The sequence below is a fragment of the Bos taurus genome, chromosome 21, assembly GCF_002263795.3.
Source record: "Bos taurus isolate L1 Dominette 01449 registration number 42190680 breed Hereford chromosome 21, ARS-UCD2.0, whole genome shotgun sequence".
Classification (NCBI taxonomy): domain Eukaryota; kingdom Metazoa; phylum Chordata; class Mammalia; order Artiodactyla; family Bovidae; genus Bos; species Bos taurus.
Window position 1 is genome coordinate 24,674,630 of NC_037348.1, and position 24,568 is coordinate 24,699,197.

The window sequence follows — 24,568 nt, forward strand, 5'->3', positions numbered from 1 at the left end:
GCCATGGTTCGATAGCATTTTTATTTGCCTCTATTGGGTTTGGCAAGGCAAGAAAAGGAGGGAAAAGACAAAAAGGAGGAACGTTTAAAAAGAGGAGAAATAAAAGCCGTGTTACGTTGTTAAATACAGCTGCCTGAGGAAGTTTCTGGTTGGCCAGGCGGAGCTGAGCTGTGGGAAAGGGTTAACCCCGCGGGGCTCCGACATCTGGCCGGAGTGAGGGCGTTGGCAGAGCCGGGTCCGCCCGTACCAGTCTGTACAGGGGAGCTGTCCCGCCCGCTGATTTATCATTCCCTAATGTCACGGGGATGGGATGTTGAAATTGCGGCTAGAATGTGAAATACGAAAAACACGAAGGTTATGATTTAGCGTCTGGGGAAGATCAGCGTTAGCCTTTGGAGAACAGCTTGTAAAGGGAGACGTCGTTGGCAATCGCCTGTGGTTTTCAAGACTCCCGATACTCAAGGAAAGCAAGCTCGGGATTTGGGCGGCCAGAAGTGTTCTGTCAGAGCAGACAGAGGCAGAGATGGAATTTCGAGCAAAACCACCTCTGTGCCTCGCACGGAGATGGCACAAACTCGGCAGGAGGACCAAAGAGAATTTTTAATTAAACAGAGCCCTGATGTTGAAGGATAAATAAAATGATGTGGGATGTAAACAGCTTAAATCTGTGATTCAAATGACACCTGCGAGAGTCTAGACCTGAGGTGCATCCTGATTTAATTTGTAGTCTCAGAGAAGATGAAGATGAGTAGGAGGAGGGGATTCCCCAAATTTTGCTCATTAAAAGAAATAATAGCTTTTATTTTTAGGAGGTGCTAAATAAGAGAACTGAGTGGGAAAATGTTTTTAACAGCTATCCAGGGAGGAAAAGGTAAGTTTGCAAAAAAAAAAAATACAGAACTGTGTATGTACTTAGTCGCTCAGTTATGTCTGACTCTTTGGGACCCCATGGACCTAGCCTACCAAACTCCTTTTTCCAGGGAATCTTCCCCACCCAGGGATCAAACCCCAGTCTCCTGCATTGGCAGGCAGATTCTTTACCATCTGAGCCACAGGGAAGCCCAAATACAAAACTACATGTGTGTAAATCTTGAATCAAAAATACAGAGTCACTACTTTCTGTGATTTCTTTCTTCCCAACTTGGTTTTACATATTGTGTTGAAGGTGAGTTGTTTTTTTTTTTTTTTCCACATGTCAGCACATCCTGGTTTACAGGGAAAAATGCAGTTTCCACATTGTTTGTTGGTTATAGAAATGCACGTTGACAAGCATTCCCTCAATGCTTATGGTGTGTTTTAATTATTTCCTGTCATACCAAATGCATCTACAATATGGATTTTAAGAATTGGCCTCAAGACATGGGTGTGCTACATCGAAAGTTAAATAGGACAGCTTGACTACTGAATCTCAAATATTCATTCATTTGTTCATTCATTTGTTCAATCATCCAGAAAAAGCACAGCTGCAGGCACTGTACAAAAACGGGCAAGTTGGACCCTGCCCTCATAAAGTACCCAGTCTGCCAGTGGAATCCCTTGGAAATCTCAGTGTGTTGCGGGGGTGGGGGCGGGCGTACTGAATTCATTTAGCAACAATAGAGAGAAAAGAGTAAGTAACTATTTAAGGAGTTCTTTATCTGTCTGGCAATACTGGGACATAGCCTAGAAATCAGTATTTCAGATAACTGAGGATAATCACTCTTCAGAACCAATTAAAAATTATAAAAAGAATTTTTGTAGGAAGCACCCTGAAATATAAGGCTCACTCCCCTCACTCCCCTGCCTGCCTTGATCTCATTTGGTCAAGCTGACCCTAAATTACAGCTACCTTTGCTCGGGGAGCCAGGAGGCTAGGAGCATCCTCTTTGTTAATTTTATATCACAGAGTTACTTTCATTGCGGTGTGACTTGGGGCAGACTTGTTAACCTCTCTGATTGTGCTTCTCTCTCTGTAAAAGGAGGGGTGGATGTCCCTAGATGCTCTTCAAAGGCTGTTTCTAGTTCTGGTGTCTTGTCCTTTATTTTGTGCTATTACAGCCAAGTCCTGGGTGACTTTGCAGTGGCAAGCAGTGTGCCCCTGTGGAAAACACCCCTAGGACATGATGATCTGAGATTCTTGACAGGCCCAGACTGTGCTCATTAGAAATGTATCCAAAGTCCCCAAAAACAGACCCCGAGGGAGGCTCTGCCATGTTCTTTGGGGTTTCCAGGGCATGAATTGGACAGCCTGGCCCTTGTGAACTTGCTAGGGTGTATAAATGAGCACGCTCTTTATCATTTTCCTTTTTCTTTTTTGGCTTGTTTTTTAATTAGTCATTGCCTAGAAATTGAGGTTGCTTTTTTTCTCTTTTGGCTGCACTGCACAGTATGTGGGATCTCAGTTTCCCTACCAGAGATCGAACCTTTGTCTCCTGTATTGAAAGCACAAAGTCTTAACCACTAAATCAGGCTGCCAGTGAAGTCCTGAGGTTGCTTCAAATCTTACCTCTAGATTAGAGTATAACTTTACATTCACACACCTACCAATTGTGCTACTGTTTCTAAGGCTGAGGGAAACTTTCCCTGGCATGCCTACCCAAATGTCTAGAACACAGGCACAAAACACATCATACTTTGCATCAATCAAAGTTCATTTTATCCCTAAAACTGGTATCAAGGCATTCAGCAAGGCTTTGCTAAGACTAATGCCTGTTCTGTTGCTGGAAACAGAGTCAAAAAAGCCTGTCCCAGGCAGGGTGAGGTGGCCAGGATAGGAAGCTTGGCTGGGAGAATGTTAGACGTGAGCCCTGCACAGACTGCTGGCCACAGGACACTCCTCCTGGATTTGTATGCTTTTCCTTAGATAAAGACCTAAAAATGTAGATGAAGTTCCACCGTTCTCCTATGAAAACAAAAAAGAAAACAGTGTTGGTATTGCTGCAGTTCATGCCTTCTTGAGATATTTTACAGTTAAAGGTCTGCTATTGGGACTTCCCTGGTGGTCCAGTGGTTGAGACTCAATGCTCCCAGTGCAGGGGTCCCAGGTTAGATCCTTGGTTGGGGAACTAGATCCCACATGCCACGCAACAACAACAACAAAAAGGCTGCTATTGTTTTCCTATCGTAAATGTAACCCATGCCTATTATGTGTGTGGGTGCGTGCGCTAAGTAGCTTCAGTCGTGTCCGACTCTTTGCAACTTTATGGACTGTAGCCCACCGGGCTCCTCTGTCCATGGGATTCTCCAGGCAAGAATACTGGAGTGGGTTGCCATGCCCTCCTCTAGGGGATTTTCCCAACCCAGGGATCCAACCCTTGTTTCTTGCGTCTCCTGCATTGGCAGGTGGGGTTCTTTACTAGCGCCATCTGGGAAGCCCCACGCTTATTATAGAAAACTAAAAAAAAAAAAACACAAACAAAACAAAAAAGTAGAAAGAAAGAAAACAAATCAGCATGAGTTGCCTTACTTTAGAGACAACCACTGGCAACATTTTGGCCTACTTCCTTAAAGTTTATAGTCAACAAATAGTTATTGAGACCCTGTGCCTGGCACTGTGCTGAGTGCTAAGCATGGGACAAGAATGGCCCATTCATCCTCACAGAACTCACAGCCTACGGAGAGAGACCCTGTGAGTATGATGACCCAGAAGTATACACTGGAGGGGCTTGACCTCGGCACTCTTCTCAGTCAGACTCTGGGTTTAGGAAAGGATTTCTAGAGGAAGAGACATTTGAGACCTGGAGAGTCAAAGGGAGGTGTCCAGGCAAGGGGAGGGATGGTGATGGGAGGAAGGCATGAGTGAAATGTGGGTTCAGGATAGCTGGAGGGCAGAGGGCAGGGGCCTCGGGGAGGAGGGGTGATAAGAGATGCTGCTGGGGAGGCAAGCCAGGCCCTGCCAGGCTGGGTGTATTTATCAGCCCAGTCGTTATTATCCTGTAGCTACAACACTGAGTCCTGCTTCTTTTTCTTTTTTCTTATTTTTGTTTTTAGACCTCATGCTATAGCATTATCATGTTTCACATAAACTATTTTAATGGATACATAATACTCCCCCACTGGATGAGGCATCATTCGCATTTTTTTTGTTTGTTTGTTTTTAAAGAAAGCTGGTGTTTGTTTGCTTCACATTCCACTCCCTTTGTAGCTCTCCAAGGTCTCCAGATAATGACAAACTGGGAAGTTCTGAGCAGGATAGATGCATTAATGTTCTTTTACTCTAAATCAGAATTTGAACCACCCATCACCTGTGTTGACTCCTGGTACCAGCTGTTTAGATCGCTTCCAGAAGTGGAATCAACATAGCTTTTATTCCCTCCTCTAAACAGCCCACTCCTACATCCAGAGAAAGATCAACCCACAGAACCAGTTTCTAGGCAGCACCAAGTCCCACCTTCCTCCGTCCCTTGGGTTCTGAGCATCCTCACCTCCTCTCCCTTCCTCTGATGAAATCAAAGCTCTAAATCGGTTGACAAAATATCAACCTTATATTAAAGAAAAAGCCTTAGAGAAAGAAAAAAGTGTCAATCAAAAATAATGTATGAAAAAACTCACTCCTTCATCTCTTTTAACCTCAAAAATACAACAAGCAGTCATTCATACATTTAGTCATTCACTTTTTCAAAAAGTATTGCTTTCTTGTTTGGCTGCCCTGTGTATAGAGGCTAAAACCTATGCAGCCACTGCCATGCAGACCTTACATTGAGAAAGAATCTGACATTCAATGAATATCAAGAAGCATTTTATGACCAACAGCAGTAGGTGCTATGCAGGAAAACATATGTGAAGGAAAAAGCAGGAAAAATCATAGCAAATTTAAGAGAATGGAAGGAGGCAATATGTCCAGAACATGGGAACAGAGTCAGGGGAGGGTGTTAGATAGACAAAAGAGATTGTCTTCTTTTTACCTCTTTCTCTCTAACACAAGCATAGACTGTCTAATGGGAGATGGAGCATTTCTACCGATTTGGAAAACAACAGACTTGTCTTCAAACTGCGTAGACTTGGCATCAGAGAAACAAGTCATGTCACCTTCAATTTGTTCCATTTCTTATTTCGTTTGGTTTTTGAGACCCTGAGGGTCAAAGGTTATGAAGGTAGCCCTCAGGGCACTTAAAATGCTAAAACCACACGTGAATGAAGTCGTGTTTATGTATATGCCCTTTATGGATAGCTCATTGATTTTCCTTCTGTTGAATGTTCTTGAAAAGTATCTTAAGATAGAATGTTTTCATGAGCCAGATGTTAATATTAATGCTACATCCAGCAGCCACAGTTTCTCAGAGAAGTAAGCTTGCCTTTAGACTCTATTATTGATTTATTCTGCCCAGTCGAATCAGTTGGAAATCTTTTGGTTACAAGTGATAGAAAGCCCCGCTCAAGTTGGCTTAAACAAAAAGGGAATTTATTGGCTGATGTTACTGGATAGTCCTGGCGTAGTGCTAAGTGTCAGGCACAACTTAATGTAGGGGCCAACCGATATTATTAGTACTCCACACAGCTCTGTTCTTCCAGAGTGTTGATTTTGTTCTCACACAGTATCTCCCCTTGGGCTCAGAAGGCAGCCGCTAAAGCTCAGCTTGAAATCCCACTGTGAAAAGGGAGCAGAAGGCCACCAGTGCCATCCCCAAGAGCTGGAAGCGAGGAAGGAGACCCATCTAAAGTTCAGAGGCTCAGAGTCGGGGAGGTGTGAGCCCCACAGAAGAAACTGGAATTTTTTTAATAGGAGAAAGGTAAATAGATCTAAGAGCTTCACCACCCCCACCCCAAGTCACTATCAAAAAACCTAACTTTTGATAGGACCCATTTATGCTTGTCGATAGAAGAAAAACTCACAGAATGGAAGAGCTGGAAAGCAAACAAAGAAGTCATCTGGTTTGATCCTCTTTCCTTGGGTGGGATCAAATCCAGATCTTTCCAGATGGATGAAAATGCGTCAATGTTTCCAATGAAAGAACCGAGTCCTGGGCCTGGACATCTCATGATTCTCAACCTAAACACCGTTCCCTGTCACCCCTCCTCCACTCCATGCCCTCAACAGATGAAGAAACGGATTCCACGTTCATTTTCTCCAGTATAAATTCTGCTCTTTATGGCTTCTAAGGCTTCGAATTCCACCATAACATGTCAGATTCACATCATTTTATCATTATGTCATCCGGCTTCCTTCCTATTTTTTTCTTTCATCTTAATTCAGGTTTTGTGTCTTGAAAGCATTCCTGAATTTTATAGAGAGCATAAAGTGGATACTGCATAAAATGTATTTTTTGCAGTAAATATTTCTCAGAAGTGTGATCTTGCTCTCATACCTTGTGTAAGTTCCTGAACCTTTCAGAGCCTCCGTTTCCATGTTTATTAAAATGGGGGGTAGTGATAATAATAATATATATATTATTATGTGTATATATATATATAAATAATAAGCCTGATTTTTTGGTAAGGATTAAAGCATTTAGAAGTTTGAATCTGGCATTTAGTGACTGTTCAATAAATGTTAGCTGCTGCTACTATTATTATATCATTATCCTTATTTTATGGCATCTCCTCCTCTTTGTGTATTTCATCCTTGTACAACCAGACTTTTCTTCAGATCTATTTCCTCATCACCCACAAGACAAAAATCAAAACCGGACGTTCAAAGTTTCTCGATCCTCCTCCTGCCTGGCTTGGTTTTAATGCTGCTATTTGATTTGGTTTTCTCTTTGATCTTGTAACTGGGAACCATTCAGTGGCCCAGGGACCTAAGTAAATGGAGAGATCCTGGCATCTGGATTCTCCACGCAGGGCCCTGGATTGGTGCATAAACAGCTTTCCTCTCCTGCCAACCCTCTCCTTGGACCACAACCCTGGGCCCCGCTCCCAGAAGACCTCTGGGCCGCCAGGGGCCGGGGCTGAATGACGCAGCCTTTGCACCGGACCTTCCAGCACAGCAGCCTTCACATTTGCCTGATGTGCCTCCAGGGGCTGCTGGCTGGACATCTGCTCTTTCAAACGTACCCTCCCCCCACCTCCTCCCACTCTTCCAAGCCTCTGGCCTGGTGCAGCTTCTAAACCTCAAGCCCCAGCCCTGGTCTCCTCTCCTTCCCTCCAACTTTTACCCTTTCCAATTAGAAGACGTTCATGGTGTCCAGGATCTTTTCTACTCCTCCCACAAGGTTTTGCTACTTTCTCGGGCATCTGAGTGATAGCTTTCTTTCATCTTGTACCATTTATTCTCAGTCAGATAGAAATTTCTTAAAGTTTGCTGGCATTTGCTTGGCACCCTGGCACAGCTTCTAGCATGAATGCAGACTTCATCCATTTTTACGAGTTGTAAAGAAGGGCCTTGTTACCCTAAAAGCTAAGTGTCCCATTTTTTTGCTTGTTCAACCTTTTTCTAAAAATTAATTTATTTGTTTTTCACTGTGCTGGGTCTGTTTCGGCACACAGGCTTTCTCTAGCTGTGGCAATGTCAGGGGAGGGTGCTACTCTCTAATTGCGGTGCACAGGTTTCTCATCGCAGAGACTTCTCTTGTGAAGCAAAGGCTCTAGAGCGTGTGGGCTTCAGTAGTTGTGGCACACAGGCTTAGTCATGCCTCGGCATGTGGGATCTTCCTGGACCAGGGATCAAACCCATGGCCCCTGCATTGGCAGGTGGATTCCCAACCACTGCGCCACTGGGGAAACCCTATTCAACCTTCCTTAAGTGAAGAATTTCAGCTTCGAAACACAACCTCTGTTCCTGTTTGTAGTGGTGAGAGGGCAATAGCGAACTTTTTTTTGCAAAATGTTCCCGTCCTGGAGCCTCAGTAAAGTCCTGCTTCTAAGCACACCCAGGGGGAATGGGGAAGTAGTGATGCACAGAACTGTCCCAGGGAAAAGAGCCCCAGGGATGACATGGGAGTGCTTTCTCCCAAGGACACAGAGTCCCAGCAAGTCAGGCCTTCTGAAGAGGGTGGCTTTAAGTGCTCTGACTTGCCTGCCCTGTGGGCCCATGCCTGATTAGCCACAAGTGTACTATGAGAGACTGAAAGGGAAATTCACGGACAGAGAGGATGTCATGTGTATGTTGTTGTTTTTGTTCAGGCTCTAAGTAGCGTCCGACTCTTTTGCAACCCTATGGACTATAGCCCACCAGGCTCCTCTGTCCATGAGATTTCCTAGGCAAGAATATTAGAGTGGGTTACCATTTCTTTCTCCAGGGGATCTTCCGGGACAGGGGATCGAACCCATGTCTCCTGCATTGGCAGGTGGATTCTTTACCGCTGAGCCACCTGAGAAGCCCCATCATGTATATGACCACTGCTAAAAATGAGGGCCAGAATCTCCTAGTCAGGATTCTCCTCAGCCATCCCTTGTCACAACGGTGGAGCCTGGCCGGGTGAACTGACTTGACCATCTTCCTGTGTGCACGCCCGTGGCTGGCTTGTGGGAGTATGTCCTTGCAGGGCTTCTTATGATTCCTCCTCGGCCTGAATGAGGATGCCCACTGTCACCTAACCAGGATTGCAGGCAAAGTTCCTGTCCCGTGCAGACAACTTGCAGCTTCCTTGGGAGGGTTGAGGGTGTTGGAAGTGGCCCTCCCCAAACATTTTCATCTTTTATTTTTTCCCATGATGCCCATCTGGCCAATCGGCATTCCATACACTCTGAGGTCCAGAGGCTTGCAGGATAAGGTTCTAGGGAGCCCCATGGCAAGGATGGAGCCACACAGCATCACTTTGAGCTCATCACTTTGGCTTAGACTCAAAGCTGGCTGGGACCACTGAGCACACCTCACCTGCTGTCAGGCAGGCACTGAGGGTGAGGAATGCTGGCTTTTGACATGCAGGAACTTCCAGAGGACAAGGGTGAAGCCTTGGCCCCTTTGCCAAGTAACTGGGTGGCCCTGCGTGGTTTTATTTCACTCTCCCAGTCACAGTCTCCTCAAGAGTAAAGTGGGGACTGGACAAAACAATTTCTACAGTTCTTGATGGCTCTAACATTCTGAGATAGTACGATGAAAATAAACTCAAGCGATTACCTAAAAGTTTCCCAGTTCTAAGAGGAAATGGGGACAGTTGGAACCACTGGAAGGCCTCTGTCTCCTGCTAGGGCCATAGCACAATGCCTGGAAGTGATATCAAACAAACCCTTCTCTCACCTCTGGGGGCGCCGAAAGAGTGAGCAGCTTGCTTATGGCACTGGGCAAGGCCACAGGGCTTGACGTCAGCATGGAGTCCTGGGTGCCGCTACCTATACTGACAGGAAAGGCGAGGCTTACTTAAATTCAGGGACTACTCCTCACCTGCCACTGTGTGTGAGGTACCCTACGGAGGACACTGAGAGGTAGAAAATACAGTGTCCACCCTGAAGGAGATTTCGAGCTCATCTGACTTTCTTTAGTTACTCAACACACCTCCTCTTCCTTGTTTACTTCCAGGTCTTTGCATATGTTGCACTGTCGACCCCAAACACTCTCTTTATCCCTCTGTTGCTAGGACTGCCGTCTGTAGCAATGCAGACTGCATACTGCATAATTCTAGATCTGAGTACACAGATCTGAACTGTGCCCAGAAATGTGCAGTGCACAGCCTGTACAACTGTACAGCGTGGCTTTGACTGCCATCTTACCCATTTCTCCTACTGTGAGTAACTCATAGTCATCTCAGTTTTCAGCTTAGATCATTACCTTTCCTTCTTTCTGTCCCTCTTCCTTTCCTCTCACCTTCCCTTCCTTTCTTCCCGTCTCTCACAATTGTTAAGCAGCTACTATGTGTCAGGACCTGTGCTAGAATTTGGGTATAAAGCTGAGTATATCTGGGAACAAAGCAGACAGGGTCCCTGTCCTTGTGGAACTTAGATTCTTGTGAAGTATTTTGGGCTTCCCTTGTGTGGATCAGCTGGTAAAGAATCTGTCTGCAATGCGGGAGACCTGGGTTCTATCCCTGGGTTGGGAAGATACCCTGGAGAAGGAAAAGGCTACCCACTCCAGTATTCTGGCCTAGAGAATTCTGTGGACTGTATAGTCCATGGGGTCGCCAAGAGTCAGACACGACTTAGCGACTTTCACTTTCTTTCTTTCCTCCAGGAAGCCTTTCCCAACTGCACCCATAATTGCCTCCGGTGCCTGCTGATTGATGAAGGGCTCTAACTTGGGGACCTTTGGCTCTAGAACACAGTGCTTCTGGTCTGGAGAGAATCTGAGAAGGACAAGTGGAGTTAAAGAGACTAACCTGAAGCCCTGAACCCGCCTGAGCTGGAGCTCCTTCCCTTCCAGCTTCCGGTCCCTGGGAACACCCTAGGGCATCTGTGAAGCTCATTAGTGAAGCAGCGATTAATATGAAGCCCAGAGCATGGCTTTTCCCTGCCAGGGAGGCCACAAAGTTCCAGAACATCCCAGGGAGGAATGGAGCACCACCCAGGCCTGCCTCCCAGGGCTGCAAAACAATCCCTAATGAGTCCTCTCCGGGGGAGGGTGAAGTCACCTGCCAGAAGGCAGCTAAGCCTCAGGTGTTCTCCAGGAGGCTTAAAATAGCCGGGTTCCCTCCACAAACACCTTCCAACACTGTTTGGGATGGTGGATGCCAGGAAGCTAATGAATCTGAGCTTAGTGAATTAATTGTTGATGAAATAATGTGAATAGTGTGCTTCCTGTTCATCAGTCTCTACAGAAATTAATTAGCCCCGCTTGGCAGCAAGCAGGATCAAATTTTCAACTTAATTTATGAATTTGGCCAAACCGTCTATGGGAAGCCTTGCCTGGAGGACCTTCTGTGGCAGCTTCGTGTCCAGACAGGCCTTGCCTTTCATAGAAGACGTGACTGCTTTAAGAGAGTCCCAACAAGAGGAGAGGGCAGTGGGGGAGGGAAGAGGTTTGATTGGGAAACTCCAAGCTGACCCCCACTTCTCCAGTCCTGTCTTCCTGCCTCAGCCCTCCCCATGGACCCTGCATCTGAGGAAGGTCTGTTAGCTGAATTGAGGGGGTGATGACTCAGAGCAACAGGGGCTAACTTTTCAGGCACGGTCTGACTTCACATTTAATTATTCCGTGCTGTGTGTGCTAGCTCAAATTGCAGAATGACGTGAAAGAAAAATAAATCTAATGAGAAGTGTATTTGGGGGACTATTTTTAAACAGGGAGCAGAGAAATTCTTGGGCCTGGCAAGATCAGTTTGAGCAATTGGCTGGCATGAAGCATGAATTAGAGCCTGTGTGCCCAGGAGTTGGGCACAGAACTGCTGGCTATTGGGTTTTCGGTCAGCTTTTGTCACTGTGGGAGTCAGGCACTCTCACTGCAGCCAGTGTGAACAGGAATCCCCACCAGGTTTTCCCCGCTGAGCACTAGAATCTGATGTAAACCTATGAACAGAGTGACTTGAGTGTTGCCAGTCTCTGCAACATTTCTGAGAGTGAGTGAATAAGTGAGGATCTGTGTGTGTACATGCTTTTTTATGTTGCTAAAACTCCAGTTTTCTCATGGAAAAGCCCACGAACCACTGAGTTAAAACAGGAGCAGAGATGATAATGGGATGCGTTGCAATCTATTTTAACTGAACACTTCTGGCCAGCCTCAGGAGTCAGGAAGGGAAAAGAGGCCATGTGGTCATTTCTACTACCCAGACTTATTCAGTAATTCAAGCAGTAACTAAGCAGAACTGTTGTAGGCATTGGAGAGTCAGCAGGGAACCAGATAGACACCACCATGCTTCCAGGAAGCTTATTTTCTATTAGGAGAATAGACACAAGTTCTTGGCATCTGGTTTCTGATTCTGTTCAAATGTAGACTTGTTAACTTTTTATCACAGACCACTTTACTGAACTCTGAGTTCTATATTAGTTTCTGTTTTAAAAACAAAATACAGGACTCCCCTCGTGGCTCAGTGGTAAAGAATCTGCCTGCCAGTGCGGGAGACACAGGTTTGATCCCTGGGCCAGAAAGATTCCACATGCTGTGCAATAACCAAGACCATGCACCACAACTATTGAGCCTGTGCTTTAGAGCCTGGGAGTCAAAACTACTGAGCCCACGCGCTGCAACTACTGAAGCCTGTGCCCTAGAGCCTGTGCTCTGCAGCGAGAGAAGCCACTGCAATGAGAAGACCTCACACTTCAGTGAAGAGGAGCCCCCACTCAACACAGCTAGGGAAAAGCCTGTCCAGCAACAAAGACCCAGCACAGCCAAAAATAAATAAATAATTTGTTTTTAAAAAGCTCACTGCCTAGCAGATACATACATAGTCACCTCCTGCGCGTGCATGGTTCTTTAAATTCATATCTGTAATAGTGCCCTCAAATTGAGTCCAGAAATGTTTCAGTCTTCTAAAGAGAGCCAGAATCAGCAACGGTTTTAGGACCTAGTAACCCTGAGTAGGAAGTGTGTTTGTCCATGGCATTGGCTGTTTTGAGGTGATCTTGGGTCCCTGGGAGGCAGCCCCTTGTAGGTTTGGGTTGACTGAGAATTAAATCAGATTAGGTTGTGTGGAAGGACTCACTAGTGCACTGAATCTGCTGCTATCATCAGGAAAAGCATGTTAAAGGGAGAATGTTGGAACCCAAGCAAGTGCCTACCTCCTCCCTGCAGGTGTTTGCAGCTGCAACCAGACTACCCTTCCCTTTAGAAATCTGTGATGTTATTACCAGCTCACTCCGTGACCTCAGGCTGTGTCTGCCCTTTGTTTACCTTTGTTCTCAAACTGCCAGGTATATAATTCCCTCTGGTAGCTTCCTGGGAGAAGGTAGATTGCATAAACAAAGGGGTGTGTAGGGACAGCTCTAGCCCGAAAGCTAGGCACAGCAGTCAGATGTGCTGGAGAACCCAAGCATGGTCTTCCTTCAGTCCAGCTCCACTGACAGTCATGGTTCCATAACAAATGTCCTTTGCTTTCTTCTCCTCAAGTCACCTGAACCACTATTCCCCCACCTTTTCAGACTGAATGATTCTCAGGCCCCACTCACACGCTAGTCCACCCTTCGAGGGCTGCCCCAATGGTGTTCTTTGGAGGGAATTTCTTCCTCTTTTCTAGTCTCTCACTGTTCTTAAAAGGCAGCTGTTTGTTTATGATCTTGCCTACAAATTTCAAAGTCCTCCAAGGAAAGCCTGTGCATTCTTAACAGGAATTGTTCATTGTAAACTGTCCCCGAGAGTCTTAACATCGAAGAGGGACTCAGTATGTGTCTGTTCTGTGTCTATTCCACCCTGGGAACGTTTGAGGACAAATTACTGTTTATAGGAAATGGTGCAATTTAATGAAAGAGGTCTTAATGTTAAGTCCAGTTGTGCTGAACATTCAAAATTTTTTCTTTACTGAGAGCAAATAAACAGAGTGATCCTCCTTGGCGTCCCACCACCCAGAAATGTGATTTAGTGAGATCTCCACCTACCCCCTCCTCCCTCATTCTTCCTGTGGTTTTTATGTTGCTCTGCCAGAGATAACAGAGACCAGGAGGTTGGCACCGAGAGCCAGAAGACCAGGGTTCAAATCCAGGCTGTGCCTCTTACTAGCTGAGGGATGCTGCAAGAGCTATTTAATTTGCCTCAGCTTCAATTTGCTCAGCTGTGAACTGGAAATAAAAATACCTGTCTTGGGACTTCCCTGGTGGTCCAGTGGTTAAAAATCTGCCTTCCAATGCAGGGGACACAAGTTGGATCCCTGGTCTGGGAACTAAGATCCCACATGCCTTGGAGCAACTAAGCCCCCGGAACACAACTAGAGAAACCCAAGGGCTGCAACGCAAGATCCCACACGCCACAACTAAGACCTCAACGCAGCCAAATCCATAAAATATTTTTTTTAAATGCTCACCCTGTAGAGTTCACATAAATAAATAAAATCTGTCTTGCCTACCTCCAGGGTGGCTGTGAACGTTAAATGAGATGGTATAAGGTACCAGTGCTTTAAAATGGTTTAACCCAGTGTGTTCACTGTGTGCAAGTCACCAAGCCACACAGATATAACTGTGTGTGTCCATCATACTCCAGTAAAAGTACTTTATAAGGTAATACTTCATACAGACATTTCCAACTGCTATTAAACTATGTGCTGGTGAAAAAGATGAAAGAATGATTTAAGGTTGGTTGCAAGTCACTAACAGTCTTGAATAGATGTTGAGTTTATAAAGAAACTAGTCACTTCGGTTCACTGAGACAACTTCATATTTTGTTAATCAATACTTCATAATTCTCAATGTTTTCATTTTACCACAGTCAAATACAACAGAACCACCTTTTGGTAATCTGGAGACTTACATTTGAAGAAAAATTTAGGAGCTATCTATGAAAAAAAAAATATGATAGAAGGATGAGTTCTCTCACTCATGTACATTTTATCTGTAAAATAATAACTGGGATATGTGTGTATTAAGTCACTTCAGTCATGTCTCTTTGTGACCCCATGGACTGTAGCCCTCCAGGCCCCTCCAGGCTCCTCTGTCCATGGGATTCTCCAGGCAAGAATACTGGAGTGGCTTGTCATGCTCTCCTCCAGGGAATCTTCCTGACTCAGGGATCAAACCCAAGTCGCTTATGTCCCCTGCATTGGCAGGCAGGTTCTTTACCACTAGTAGCGCCGCCTGGGAAGCCCAATAACTGGGATATGCTATGAGCTATTATAATTGTTTGCTTCCCACTCAATACTCAGTGCATTGTGGAGTGCCTGACCAACTGTCCCCATTTACTTAAGGACTAGGGGGTTTGTGGGACACAGGGCTTCTAGTGCTAAAACCAAGAATGTCCAGGAAAACCTGAGATGGTTGGTCACCCTCCCAGCACATGGAAGACGCTCTGATATTGGTGGAAGGAAGACAGGCAAGCAATCCAGGAGCAATGCAGCATTGGTGGTACAGGGTGAGTGTAGCTGCCTTCAATTCAGGAATAAATTGTGGTACTACAAAGCTCTCCTTTCCTTTCAGCTTTCTAAAAATGTACCTTATGCGTGCATGCTGTAAATGTTTTAAGATTCATATTTAAAAGCCACTACTCTGCACTTTAAACATCATTACAGGATTAAATAGGATCAGCAGTAAAGAATCTGCCAGCAATGCAGGAGACAAAGGAGATGCAGGTTCAATCCCTGGGTCAGGAAGATCCCTGGAGGAGGAAATGGCAACCCACTCCAGTATTCTTGCCATAAAAATCACATGGACAGAGGAGCCTGGTGGGCTACAATTCATAGGGTCGCAAAAAGTCAGACATGACTGAAGCAGCAAAGCGCACACACACATACAGTGGTTAATGTTTGGCATTACATTGCTCGGACCTCAGGCAAATGTAAAGATGTGGCAGCTACACCATCAGACACAATGGTCCTAATTCTTTCCTCCTGACTGCAGGATTTCATTCTAAAAAAGAACCATGGAAATTTTACTGTTGCCTTTATCATCGGACAGTTAAATTCCAAATACAGGATTAAGGGTGGGTGTTGTTCTCCTGGCCAAAGACTTGTAGGGCTGGAAGAGACCTCAGCTATACCTCCAACCCCTTCTATGGGAAAGTCAGACCAGAAAAAAGTTGGCAGCAGAGCAAGTCTAGGACTGTCTTCCTGATTTTCTGTGCACCTCACTTCCCACATTGACTTTTGCTTTTTTTTAATCAGCGTATAGTTGGTTTGGAGCTTCCCTGGTGGCTCAGATGATAAAGAATCCACTTGCAATGCAGGAGACCACAGCTTGATCCCTGGGTCGGGAAGATCCCCTGGAGAAGGGAATGGCTATCCACTCCAGTATTCTTGCCTGGAGAATCTCATGGACAGAGGAGCCTGGTGGGCTACAGCCCATGGGGGTCTCAAAGAGTCAGACACGATTGAGCAACTAAGCATGCACACACGCATAGCTGCTTTACAGTGTTGTTGGTTTCTGCCATACAACAACAGGAATCAGCTATATGTATACATATATCCCCTCTCTCTTGAACCTCCCTCCCTCCCCCGTCCCCCATCCCACCCCTTCCTTTTACTTTCCCGCTCTTGGCCTCCTTGCCTTCATCCTATGGCATTTTTAAGCAAATTACAAAATCAGATTAGAGAGTTTCCTGTGCTTCCAGGGCATGTGCACCTACCTCCAGCCCAAACCTGACTGCTCATCTGACTCTGCCCCCCAAAAATGTATATTTAATTTTCTTAATAAGAAGGAGAAGAGATACCAAAGCTCATGTTCTTGCTGCCACGTGAAGGCTCCACACGAAAGTGACTGTCTGCAAGCCAGAAAAAGAGCCCTCACCAGAAGCCAAATCCTGCCAGATCTTCAGCCTCCAGAAGTCCAAATCTCAGGCTTCAGAATTGTGAGAAAATTAATTTCTGTTCTTTAAGCCACCCAGTCTATGGTATTTTGTTATGACAGTCCAAGCAGACTACAGAAGCTACACTCACAAGATGTAGTCTCCTAATAGCCTGACCTCTTGGCTCCTTAATTGCTTATTCCTAAAACCTTGACCTCCATCCTACCTAAACCACATACTCCCTGGACCAGAGACTCTCAACCTTGACTGCACATCAGACTCACTTGGGAAGCCTGGACTTCACCACAGCCCATTAGAATCAGAATAGTCTGTGATGGCCTAGAGAGGTAGGATTGGGGATGGGGGTGGGAGGGAGGCTCAATAGGGAGGGGATATATTTATACATATAACTGGTTCACTTTGTTGTACAGCAGAAGCTAACACAACATTGTAAAGCAGTTATACTCCAATATAAAAAAATAAAAATATAAGAGAATATTTCTCAAGTTGAGATCTATTATTTACACATTCCCTGGGTGATTCAATGTGCAGTCACAATCAAAATCCAACTGAAATAAATACATTCAAACACACTCAAATCAATAAAAAGAAAACCTTGGAAAACTGGGCAAAGCATAAAAACAAGCAAGTTACAGAAGAAATACAAATAGCTGATAAATATGTGAGGAAATGGTTAATCTTCTAATGACCAGAGAAATGTAAACATTTTTTTAAAAGATTACTCTTTTGGCAAAAATCAGAAAGATTGATAATATTCAATGTTAGTAAAGGTGAGGGGCGTATTCTCAGAGAATCTTCTAACACATCCTTCAATCCAGAAATTTCATTACTGGTTATCTCTCCTATAAAAATAACCATGTATGTACACAAGTATTTACATACAATTCATAAAGCCAATCTTTACAGCACTATTTGTAATAGAGTAGAAATCCAATAATTAGAGAATAGTTTGATAAGTGATAATAGTTAGCTTCCCTGGTGCCTCAGACGGTCAAGTGTCTGCCTGCAATGCAGGAGACCCAGGTTCAATCCCTGAGTCGGGAAGATCCCCTGGAGAAGGAAATGGCAACCCACTCCAGTACTCTGGCCTGGAAAGATCCATGGACTGAGAAGCCTGGTAGGCTACAGTCCAGTCCATGGGGTCACAAAGAGTCAGACACTACTGAGCGACTTCACTTCCACTTTTGATAACCAGAGTATATCCATACATGAAAAATTATTCAGCTATGTAAAAAATGGAGTAGAGTTGTAAAGTATTGACCTGGAAGGATATGAATCTATACACACATACATGTATCAATCATATGGAAGAAATAAAGCAAATTTCAGAATAATATGTCTGGTATAATGTCATGCTTGTTAAAAAGAAAATTCTCACTACACATAGAGGGAGACAGTTATGCATTTATATATACATAGAAGACTGTCTTAAAAGACCTTTCAAAGTAATTACCTTTAGGCAATTGGAAAGGAGTAAGGGGACTTTTGTGTTTTACTTTATATTTTGGGGCTGTTTTTACAATAAACAAGTATGAACTACTTTTGTAACGTAAATAGTCTGATATGAGTTCAAACGGAAACTTTATAATGAAAAGTCTTCTGTACCAGATGTTAGGGCCATTTTGGGGCCATGTCTTGATCATCATTTATATCTCAAAATCTTTCAGGGAATTCCGCAGAATATTTGGGGTAATGGGCTGGGTTTTCGAGTTCTCTTCTAGAATTATTCTCCTCAGTTTTGGGAAAGACTGCTGTGCAACTCATTGCTGGTATAGAAATACCCAACATGGCTATTTTGCCATTGATGTTTCAGTTAGGTGGATGTTAGGAGAGTCTTCCGTTGTTAAATGGTGAGAATGGACATGAGCCTGTAAATGTGGTCAACAAGTGGGGGAAGAAAACAAACATATAAACATCACAAAACTGGAGATCTGTGGTCAAGGCATAAGATTTCCAACGTCAGAAAAGAGGAAGAATGTAATACAGAGATGATGCTGGGTGCTATATAGGTTTCATCTCACAAACAAATATAATCCATTGATTATGATGTCTGTGAGTCAGGTTGTGAAGCCCCTGAGGCCATATTGTGGCTCAACTGGAAAGTGCTCATGATCAACTAGTGATGTCTGCCATGGACACAGGAAGGGAGGTTTACATAGCACAGTACCAATACAAAAGAAGCAAGCAAATTATTTTTATTCCAACAAACCCATTCATTGGAAGGACTGATGCTGAAAGTGAAGTTCCAATACTTTGGCCACCTGCTGCAAAGAGCCAATATATACATGTACCTGTGGCTGATTCATGTTGATGTATGGCAGAAACAAACACAATATTGTAATTATCCTCCAATTAAGAATACATAAAATTTTAGAAAAAGATCCTGCATGCTGCAACTAAGACCCCAGCACAGTCAAGTAAATAAATATTTTTTAAAATGTTAATGTTATTTTTTAAAACATTAATGTTAACATTAATGTTAATTTGCATTCAGCAAATGCAAGGGCCTTTCTCTGTAATCAAAGAGATTATATGGGAAATATGTGATACATTTGACTGTGAAAAAAAAATAACAAAAGCTTAGAAAATAAAATATCATGGATTTAGAAAGAAAGCCATTTCAAAGTACTTATGGTACCCTTAATTTTAAAAATAAAGACCTCTGCCAAATAAGTGGATACACAGGCAATTTGCATAGGAAATAAAAGTTTTAAAACAAGTAGGTTGAAGCAAGGCAATTCAGAGTAAGCACATAAAATTAGAACTGTACAGACTGACATAATATCTTTTTGAAGTAATGTTGAATGAAAAAAATATATATACATATATGTTATGACACCATAGGTAGAATTTATTCACAAAGGACACATCATGAGGGTACATCCCCCAAAATAGGATTTTTTTAAAGCAGTGTGACAGAAGAATGAGATTGTGGATAATGAACTGCTTTTCTTTATTACTTTTGGTGTATAATTAATAAAATTGGGGAGGAAGGACACAAAGTGAACCATCTCACCAAACACATTATCCTAAAGAAAGTATTTCTTTTTACCTGGGGTCAGTTTCCTCTTAATTCTTTTTTTTTTTTTTTTTTGAATTTTATACTCATGTATGTTTTTTAAGAGCTAAAAATTCTCTGAAAAAGGATTTCTACTTCCAACAATGGCAGCCTAGCTTGTTGCCAACTGAACTTCCTGTCAAAAAGCAACTAGAGAAACTGGATAAATACTAAGGAAAATAAAACGTATTTGAAGTCATCCAAGAGCTATGCAGGCAGCCGACCTGAGGGGCCAAGATCCTAGAGAGGAGGGACGCACAGAGAGGTGAGCAGCAGGAGGCACCACTTTCCCCTGGAGGCATTTGTCAATTATAAGGCAGCCCTGGAGAGACTATGATCCCAGTGGAAAGCTGCCAAGGGGCAGTTGAGAAGTTGAACAGAGCTTTCAAAGGTCTCAAAGAGCCGGGGTGAAAAGAACTTTTGAGGACCATGAAAGAGGAGGTAAACACACCAGACTTTCCTCTGGATGCCCTGAAGGACTGTGGCTCTAGGAATTAAAGGAGAACCGGAGAGAGAGAGGTGCTCAAGAAGACTAAAGCTCGGCTTTACCTCATGGTAAGGGAATTAACATGGGGTCGCAAAGAGTCGGACATGACTGAGCTACTGAACTGAACTGAACTGAAGGGAATTAACAGGTTTCTCTGGTGGCTCAGACGGTAAAGAACCTGCCTGCAATGCAGGAGACGCAGGAGATGCAGTTTTGATCCCTGGGTCGAAAAGATCCCCTGGAGAAGGAAATGGCAACCCACTCTAGAGAATTCCATGGACAGAGGAGCCTGGTGGGCTGCAGTCCATGGGGTCACAAAGAGTCCGACACACACACACACACACACACACACACAAAAGGAATATTAACATGCTTCTCTCAGTAGTAACTGATAGAATAGTGAACAGAAGATAAGCAATGACATGGAAAGATTGGAATAAAGTTGATATAATTACACACACACATACACTTTACCTAATAAACACACTATTCTTTTTAAGTGTACATGTGATCATTTACCAAAATTGACCATATGATGCAGGGTCAAAAATTATGTCTTAAAAATTCCAAAGTTTTGAAAGTATACGGCATATGTTCCAAGATTGCAGTACAATTACCTATACATCAATAACAAAAATAACTTTTAATAAATATAATGAATATATGATATGACAATGTGTGGAATACAGCTAATGCTAGGCTTAGAAGGAAATTTATGTCTTTAAATGTATATGTTAGAAAAACAAGATCAATTATCTAAGTGTTTATCTTGGGAAACTGAGAAAATCCAAATAAGGGAGAATAAGGGACATAATAAAGGTAAGAGCAAAAACCAATGAAATAAAGAGTGAAAGGACAATTGAGAGGCTCTACAGAACAAAAGTTGAGTCTGTATAGACTGATAGAAGGGGCTTCCCTGGTAGCTCAGACAGTGAAGGATCTGCCTGGAATGCAGGAGACCCAGGCTCAATACCGGGTCAGGAGGATCCCCAGGAGAAGGGAATGGCTACCCACTCCAGTAGTCAAACCCTTGGCAATGTTAATTAAGAAGAAAAAAGGCATAAATAATCAATAACAGGAATAAAAATGATACATCACTACAGTTCTCACTGGCATAAAACTTCTCAAGAAGAGAATCTCTCAATCTAAAGCTATAAAATAATAATGTCAAATTTCAAAACATTTTATAATAGCAACTTTAAAATTGCAGATTCCACCAGCTTTCTTTCCTATTTTTAAGATGGGATTCCATACAAATAAATTTTCATTATTTCATTAATCCTGGCTTGATAAAATAATATAAACTCTCTCAATCAAAGAATATCTGGTAAACCTGGAATTTCCACAGTTAAATGTTAGGGAAAGATAGAAAATCTCCACAATTATACAACTTAGAAGCCTGAGATGCTCAAGAGACTCTCTTACTCAGACCTCACCTTTAAGGTGAAATATATAAAAATATTTGAGAGGAGAAGGTAGAACCCTGAACTCCCTCAACCATCAGTTAAACTGTCAGTATAGCCTTTTAATTTTTCATACGTATTTCTGGTGACCCTAAATGGCATTAAATCTTCATGGTGCTATATGACTAATTTTGAACACCTCTGCAATTAGAACACAAGGAAGGAAACACAATGTTTAGATTTATAACCATTTTAAGAGCACTCATCATGGATTATGTTCCCAAGTTTTTATTAACCACCGTGTGACATTATGAATTACAACCTATTACTATGCTGTTAGTCTAAATGTTTACCTTGCTGGGACAGCAAAGCCCTTTAGATCAGTCACCATCCCCAGAATGTTTTAAAAACTTGCCTTTTGAGTGCAAACGGCTGGACTAGCTCCCTTCTCAGTTTTGCGTTTTCCAGAGGAGGGGCCTTGTTCCCAGGAAAGCGATCAACAGATGAAATAGGTGAGCAGTGTTGGGAGAAACATCAACCCCAGATATGCAGATGATACTCCTCTAATGGCAGAAAGCAAAGAACTAAAGAGCCTCTTGAGGAGGGTGAAAGAGGAGAGTGAAAAAACTGGCTTAAAACCCAACATTCAAAAAACTAAGATCATGCCATCACTTTGCCAACAAAGGTCCATTTAGTCAAAACTATGCTTTTTCCCCATAGTCATGTCTGGATGTGAAAGTTGTATCATAAAGAAGGCTGAGCGCCAAAGAACTGATGCTTTCGAATTGTGGTGCTGAAGAAGACTGTTGAGAGCCCCTTGGACTGCAAAATCAAACCAGTCAATCCTAAAGGAAAGCAGTCCTGAATATTCATTGTAAGGACTGATGCTGAAGCTAAAACTAATACTTTGGCCACCTGATGTGAAGAGCTGACTCAGAAAAGACCCTGATTCTGGGGAAAATTGAGGGCAGGGGGAGAAGGGGGCAACAGAGGATGAGATGGTTGGATGGCATCACTATCTCAATGGATATGAGTTTGAGCAAGCTCCAAGAGATAGCGAAAGACAGGGAAGCCTGGCATGCTGCAGTCCATGGGGTCCCTAAGATTTGGACAGGACTTAGCGATTGAACAACAACAACATGGTAAGTTCAGCTTCCCAGATGGCTTAGGGGTAAAGAATCTGCCTGCCAATGCAAGAGATGCAAGAGACTCAGGTTTGATCCCAGGGTTGGGAAGATTCCCTGGACGAGGAAATGGCAACCCACTCCAGTGTTCTTGTCTAGAGAATCCCAATGGACAGAGGAGCCTGGTGGGCTACAGTCCATAGAGCTGCAAAGAGTCGCACACAACTGAAGCAACTTAGCACACACGCCCGTACAGTGTGACTTTGAGCCCCTCTTTCCTCTACCCACTAAGAAAGTCAAATGTGTACCTCCGTCTCATTGGTCTTCCCACCTTTCTCCCTCATAACCCAGTCTACACCATGTTTTGTCCATATAACTAGACCAGAAGCCTAGTAAAAATCCATATTAGCTTCATGTTGAATGTCAGCTTCATGTGGCCAGCTCCACAGAACCAAAGGCATTCCAAGCCAGTGAAATGAAAGTGAAAGTGAAGTCGCTCAGTTGTGTCCGACTCTATGCGACCCCATGGAGTGTAGGCTACCACGCTCCTCTGTCCACAGGATTTTCCAGGCAACAGTACTGGAGTTGGTTGCCATTTCCTTCTCCAAAAGCCAGTAAGAACTACTTTCAAAGACCCTCCTTGTCGCTGGGTAACCTTGGGCACTTCATTTAAGGCCTCTGAACCTCTGGTTTCCTTATCTGTGTAAGTAGAATGATAATAGCGACTGCCTCACAGACTTTCTCGGGAAGGAGCTGAGAAGTCTTTGGGAAAGCACTTTATCAAGGAGTCTCAATCCATTGGGCAGATTAATAAGATTGTTTTATTTATTGAAAGTGTGTTAGTCATGCTCTGTCAGACCCTCTTTTCCTATTGGATAGTAGCACCCTTGATGACATTTCATTCTGGTTTATAACTTCTTGGCCACATTTTGTTCATCCATTTATTTGTTATTGTTTCTTTGAAAATAGTCTTATTTCGATTCTTAAGATTTAGTTTTGTGGACTTCCCTAATGGTCCGGTGGTTAAGACTTCACTTTCCAATGCAGGGGTGTGGGTTCTATCCCTGGTCAGGGAGCTAAGATATCACATGCCTTAGGGCCAAAAAACCAAAACATAAGACAGAAGCAATACTGTAACAAATTTAATAAAGACTTTTAAAACGATGAATGTGAACCATCCCAACAAACACACTTAAAAATATATTTTGTTGGGTTCCATGAAAGACTATAGATTCTGGATCCAGCTGTGTATAGAATCCCAACTCTACACTCACTAACTGAGAACTTTGGCAAGTTACTACACTTCTCTGTGCCCCCATTTTCCTCATCTGTAAAATGGGAATAATGATTGTACCTACCTCATAGGATTGTTGCCAGGGTTAGATGAAATGAAAGCACTAGAGGAGTGCCAGGCACACAAAATAAACACTATGTAAGTTCTGCTATTATTATACCCCAGTCAGAGATGTCTTCATTTTCTCCAGGTAAGGCTAGATCTGGGGCTTTGTCTGCTGAGTTCTGTGGTCTGTCTCATCAGCCTTTCCCCTCCCTCCATCTTTCCAAAATGGGACCAGTGTTGGGGCCTGGAGGAATAAGTGAAGGATAACTACTATCCCACATGCCCTAGATGGGGCGACATTCTTTCTCACACAGCAGTAATACACTACACATGGGCTTAACGACAGCGCGTGGTGCCTTCATTAGGGCACCAAAGAAGGGCTCCCTCCTGGGCACCTCCCAGATCTACTAATGACCCCCTTAGACTCTTGGATTGTGTCTTCCTGCCCCAGCTCACAGCATCCTGCTGCCTACTTCTGATGCCCCATTCAGTAGTGGTCACAGGCTCCCAAACTTACCAACCCTCAAGCTCTCACTATTAAACCCATGGGCCAGGACTTCCCTGACGGTCCAGTGGTTAAGAATCCACCTTCCAATGCAGGGGACACAGGTTCAATCCCAGGTCGGGGAATTAAGATTCCACATGCTGAAGGGCAACTAAGCCCTTGAGCCACAGCTAGAAAGAAGGCCCCACACCACAATGAAGAGCTCACCTGCTGCAGCCAAGTCTAGGCACAGCCAAAGAAATATTTGAAAAATAAGTAAATAAATAAACCCATGGACCTGTGCAGAATAGATTGTATGTTCCGGCTGGGACTGAAACTCCAAGGCCAGAGGCCAAGGAATGGGAAGGTAGCTCCTTTCCCCTCTCTCCCACGGCCCCCACCCTGCAGCTCACCCCAAGGCCCTCTCCCACACCTAGGTACTGCTGTATCAGGCTACATCAAGGGCTCACTGTCCCTGGTGAGCCAGGACACATCAAACTCACAT

General features: G+C 43.7%; 1 long non-coding RNA gene across 1 annotated transcript in view; it reads right to left on the bottom strand.

Annotated features, from left to right (window-relative positions):
• Positions 1-2,646: 2,646 nt before the first annotated feature.
• Positions 2,647-24,568, bottom strand: part of LOC132343347 (uncharacterized) — a 79,975-nt gene continuing 58,053 nt past the window's right edge. The window contains exon 3 of the long non-coding RNA XR_009492124.1: positions 2,647-2,881. This is a non-coding gene — a long non-coding RNA (uncharacterized lncRNA). The remainder of the gene's footprint in view (positions 2,882-24,568) is intronic.